This window comes from Mirounga angustirostris, unplaced genomic scaffold, assembly GCF_029215605.1.
Source record: "Mirounga angustirostris isolate CCGP_5_RB_7025 unplaced genomic scaffold, mMirAng1.0.hap1 SCAF_9, whole genome shotgun sequence".
In the NCBI taxonomy this organism is placed as follows: domain Eukaryota; kingdom Metazoa; phylum Chordata; class Mammalia; order Carnivora; family Phocidae; genus Mirounga; species Mirounga angustirostris.
The window spans coordinates 17,970,835-17,976,358 of record NW_026991717.1 but is presented as its reverse complement, the minus strand read 5'-3'; the positions used below and the strand labels follow the sequence as shown (position 1 = coordinate 17,976,358).

The window sequence follows — 5,524 nt, the reverse complement described above, 5'->3', positions numbered from 1 at the left end:
CCTGTTGGCTCGCAGTCCTGTCTATCAGCTGCAGTCATCCTGTGTGCCCCAGTCATTCATTCATTGGGTATTAAGGAGAGACTCTGTGATGTGCCTGGTACCACGCCGGGCATCACGGATGCAAAGGTGACCAAGACAGCCCTTGTAAAGCTTCCAGTTTTATAGGAAAGACAAGCACAAATCAACATGCAATGTTAATCTTTAATAAGTGCTGAAAAGTGAAACCTCAGGGTGCTATGAAGGAGAATCACAGGAGGGCCTAATACAAGGAAAGGTGTAAACGAGGCTTCCCAGAAGAATTGAGCTTATTCCTGAAATGTGAAGGATGAATATGAACTAGTAGACGTGGGAGTGGGGAAGAGGGATCAAGGCAGAGGGCACAGCATATGCAAAGGCCCTGGGTAGAGGAATGTGCTTCTCTCCATGCCAGTATTGCTGACAGGTGGGCCTCCCAAGGTTCCTGAAGCCGTCAGTCCCATCTAGGGGGTGGGAGCAAGATCAGAGATTGGGGGGGAGCACCCTTCCTAACTCTGCCAGACTTTGTCCCACGGGGCCCCACACGCCTCTGGCTTGTTCTCTGAGGCTCACGGATGTCTCTCCTGCAGATTAACTCCATGTTCTGGTGCGTAGACTGCTCAGCAGTCCCTCTCTCTGCAGAAGGATTGCACTCCCTGGGTCTTCGGAGTTGGGCTTGCTTCGGCCAACGAAATGTGAGCAGGAGTGATAAATGCCACTTTCTAGAGGAGGCCTCCAAAAGCTGGTGCACAATTGCTGTGTTCTTTCCCCTCTGCCACTAGCAGTGTTCCAGGTGGGCCAGCTCTGTCTATCTAGGATGACAGTAACACATCAGCTGACCATCAGTAATCAGGTAGCGTGAGCAAGACGGAAACCTTTGTTGTTTCCAGCTCCTGAGACTTGGGGCTTTACTACCATAGCATGTGCTAGTCAATCCTGATGCGTCAACCCGTGGAAACGGCTTTGGGAAAGACCCATGCAAGCAGAATAGCTCAGGGGTTAACTGTACCGTCTCTGGGCTCCACCACCTCGCGTGTGAATCCCGGCTCAGCTGCTTCCTCAGAGAAACACTGGCAAGCTGCTTCGGCTCTTTATGCCTGTTCCTTCCTCTATAAAATAGTAATCATTGCATTTAGTGCACATTCTTGTGAGAATTACATAAGTTAACTCATGTAAAGAGCTTGGAAAATTGCCAGGCACAGAGAAGGTGCTCAATAAATATTAGCTTTATTATTAATATTTCTTCAAAAACAAACAACAGTTGATTGCCACAGGTGGCCCAGGTCCCTCCTTAGGAAAAATATTATCCAAAGGACACCTCACTGACATCTGGCCTCCAAGAGAGGCAAGCTTCTGGATCAAGAGAGGCAAACTCAAATGTCCTCAAGAAGCCAGTAAGTGGCATCAACCTGTTTAGCTTCCTTCCTTCCTTCCTTCCTTTGTTTCCCTCCCTTTCTTTTTCTTTCTTTCTTTTTTTCTTTCTTTTTCTCTTTCTTTCCTTTCTTTCCTTTCTTCTTTCTTTTTTTTTTTCTTTCTTTCCCACGTTGGAAAGAGGCTCAGCTACAAAGAGAAATCTGAGTCCTCTATAATCAAATCAAGGGTGCAAATGAAGGGATAAATGACAGCTGATGCTCAGCTCCTAAGCTGGGAGGCTCTGGGTGACGTGAGTGCTGTGGGGGGAGAGGAGCACTGGAGAGTCCGTACCTCATCCCAAGGCGCAGCCGGGGGCCATCCACAAAGGCAGGTGCAGTGATTTCTCTAAGGCAGGAGGAGATTCTAATTTTAAAATGTGAACTCGTTTCTTTTTAAAAACACAGATACGGCCACAGAGATCATATTAGAAAGTTGGATGCGGTCTGCAGTTGGCAGCTTCTGTTTTCAAGACTCCTGCATTCATACGGGGGCAGATGTTCAAACATTTGCGTCGCTAAATGTTTGGGTTCTTCTCGGAACGACTTTTCCCAGGTAACACCATCCCAAAGATGCCCTTAGGCCCCTATCTCCTGCAAACATAAAACCCCTCCTAGTTTTGAAATGGCGATGTTTTCAGTATCTACCTCTCTCTCGAAGTTGCTCAGCCCATTGGTCCCTGTGTCAGTCTGAGCTCATACCAGGGTGAGCGGTGTCTCCCCAGCAGTCTTTGGGAAAAGCAAGCTTGTCCCAGGCTCCTGGTCTCAATATGGAAGCGGACTGGAGATGGGCCAGGGCAAAGCCTGCCCTGTGTCTCCACCAGCTCCGCCTTAGGGCCACCTTTTGGAAGGAGTAGGTTTGGGGGACAACTCTGAAGGCGTGGCCCCGGCTGCCGCCCAGGAGCCACGGGGCTGTTCATTTGCCCATTTGGGATCTGTCCCTCCTCCCCCAATCAGTGGTCAGCCAATGGGGTGCCATCTCCGAGGGAGGCTTCCTCCCACACCCTCCCTACTCTCCCACACAACGCGGGAAAGGTCAGACAGTTGAAGAAGAGATCCTGCCCCACTCTTGTCTGTTAACCTTGGCCTGGGGAAACTGATTTTATATCAGCCAGAGTAAAGTAGCGGGATCCTTCAAAACAGTTACCAGTGACTTCTAAGTTGACACCAGGCAGATCACTGATTTTTTTTTTTTTTGATGATTCAGTCTTTTATCTGTAGCGTAGGTGTAATAATAGCATCTTCAGAGAGTCATGTGTCACGTAATTCATTAGCATTTCCAAACCCGGGTGAGCTTCTCAGTGGGAGAGATGGTATACCCCGGGCTGCACTGCCCCATATGATCCCATACATGATTATCTCCATTCTCAGGTAGCGATCGAATGGGGAAAATAATTTCGAGAAATGTGATTTAAAATGCGTCACAATGATGCATTAACACTTCACATGACTGTCAGAGCTGCTCACTGCAGTTTATCTTTCCATGTGGGTTTCTCCAAATGAGCTGGCAGATTTTTTCTCCCCAATCCGACCCCAATTCCAATTCCAAACTTTCTCTAATTTCTTACATGTGGTCTAAACACATAACCACACACGAACATGGGAACAAATCGGTTTGTGATCATATGGAAGAGGAAGTACATGGAGAGCCCTCACTGGGTAATGAAATGCGGGGAGCCTAATGTTCTGGAAGAACAAAAAACCTTTCTAGACACTTTTTTTTTTTCCAGAATCATCCTCATTAATATTAGAAGACATTTGCTGCCACTTTAAAAGATGAAGCTTTGTAACATGTCTGTAACTAGTGCAGAACAAATGAATTTATTTCAGGTGGGCTCATAGTACAGTGGGGGAAGTTCTGGCTTATACCTCAATCCTTCTAGCAGGTACACGGGGACTGATTATTTCTTCTGTGGGAACTTCGGACATGGCAAGGCCTTGAGGAAGGGCTTGTTCCCCCCGAGGAGAGAGAAGCAAGGTATTCCTTCATCTCTACCAGGCACCCACTGGAGCAAAACCGATTGGCTTTAAACATCAAGTGAGTATCTGGTTATTTCTATATTCTTTTGTTACTCTCCAAATATTCTTGGCCCCGCACTTAGAAGAGTGGGTGTAATGGGGGGTGAGAGGCATTAGAGGTGGGCTCCACCCACACATGCTTGCCAGCCCCTGGTGACCAGGACACAGAGATGGGCCTCAGCCAGGAGGGGTCAAGAGGTCAGCTGACTGGGCAAATTTCCGTCATTAGATCATGGTGCACCCGCTATTGGAGCTCTCCAAACATCTGTTTATGAAACACAGGAACACCAAAGCCAATATTCAGCACACTGGCCAACCCAGTTCTGGTCAGTCAGAGGTCCCTTCTGACTAGATGGTGCCTATAGCTTCTGGGTTATTCGATATTTTGGATGTTACCCCTGCCCATTGGCATGGGAGACACTAATGGGCTCCAGTTATCTCTGTGTATGAGTTCATTTAATCTTCACACGGTCTTGCCATGTAGAAGCTGTTACTATGCCCATTTGCACAGGTTAGGAAACTGAGGCTCCAATTAAGATTTGAGAAAATCCAGTCAACCAGCTGGAAGAAGCAGGATTCTCCTCTGTGGGGGCAAGGGTCTAGGCGGGCTCACTTCTTTGTCTTCCCAGGTCTGGCCCAGAGTAGGTACTCAGTAAATAGCTATTGAATGAATGCACCAAAGAGTCAACAGTTAAATGGATGTCCATGGGTCCACACCATCCCATTTCATGGCTATGCCTCACTGGGGAACAGGACCCTTCTGACTTCTTGTCTTTTGCCTCCTCCTCTAGCCCCTGATGGTGAAGCCCCCAGCTCAGAGCAAAGGGGGCTGGCAGGAGAGCCGAGCTCACACAGCAGCTAGCCCGTCATTAAGAAAGATGTGCCCCCCTTTCCTGACATGGCTTCCATTTAAGTTCTCTTCACCCCTGAGGCTGCAGCACCCTCCAGCAAGGCTGAGTGCATCATCAGCTCTGTCTGCACTGGCTGTGTGTCCTTGGCCAAGTCACTTAACTCCCGAGTCTCTGTTTCCTCATCTGTAAAATGGAACAAATAATAAAGCTTACCATGCACATTGGATGAGACCTGGCTTCTGCAGGGTTTAGCACAGTGATCCTGTTACCATAACAGTGCAATTGAAGAAGATGTCTTGCAGAATGTAGACATGGGAGTTCACTGTACTAATCTCTCTGCTTTTGAGTATTCAGAAACTTTACCTTTTTTTTTTTTTAAGTAAGGGCTCAGAGAAGGGCTCTTGGGTTAGCCCTTAGTGCTGTTCATCAAATATTACCCATTCTTTTTCCCCAGGAAATGATAGGATTGGAGTTGATCATGTGACTTACCACATGACACAGAGTTATCTGTGTGACTTGCTTTGGCCCATAAAATGTGAGAGAAAGCAATGTGCGTGTCACTTCCAGGCAGCTGCTCTGAGTCAGAGCACCATTTGCCAAGCTCTCTTGCCCCCTGCTATGCAGCTGGTAACATTCTGGCTCATGGTTCCTCTGTCAACTATGACCTGAAGGGAGGATGACTCAGGGCAGAGTCTTCGGTCTCCCAACAATGGGCACTTAGCGTGATCAAGCAATAAATCCTTGTTATTTTAAGCCACTGAGACTTGGGGCTTGTTTGTTATGGCAGCAGGACCTGTCCCAAACTGATTGATGCAGACAAGATTCAGAGAAGAGACAGGCTCTCAGCAGAAGTGCATAGGCCATGACTAATGGTTGATGACTGACCTTCCCCTCCAAGATGCCAGGAGACAGAAGCAGTGGTGAAGGGCCAGGTGAAGCACAGCCTCTTTAAGAGGGACATTTCAATAGTTCTTCCTACTTGGGTGAAAAGAGAAGACAGGAGGCAGTCAAAGTATGGCTTCATTTTATCTTCCCTCCCCACCAGCCAATGTCATAGTTTCCCTGCCCTTGGGGTGCACTCACAGACTCACATCAGCCCCCACCTCCCCCCTCCCTTGCACAATACAAGTACTCGGCTAATCCCTTAAGATTCCAGATCATGATCAAAACTAGCAGTGACATGTCTTTTTTTTAATTGTTATGTTAATCCTCAACATTACATCATTAGTT

The 5,524-nt window shown here is 47.6% G+C and overlaps 1 long non-coding RNA gene across 2 annotated transcripts; it reads right to left on the bottom strand.

Annotated features, from left to right (window-relative positions):
• Positions 1-230: 230 nt before the first annotated feature.
• On the bottom strand, positions 231-4,673 carry LOC135365697 (uncharacterized). Of its 2 annotated transcripts, none has more exons than XR_010413908.1 (4): positions 4,508-4,673; positions 1,720-1,773; positions 1,025-1,124; positions 231-827 (listed from the first exon to the last, which is right to left on the bottom strand). It is a non-coding gene; the product is annotated as an uncharacterized LOC135365697 (long non-coding RNA). The 2 variants fall into 2 exon arrangements; XR_010413907.1 differs by having other exon boundaries at positions 231-823.
• Positions 4,674-5,524: the final 851 nt, after the last annotated feature.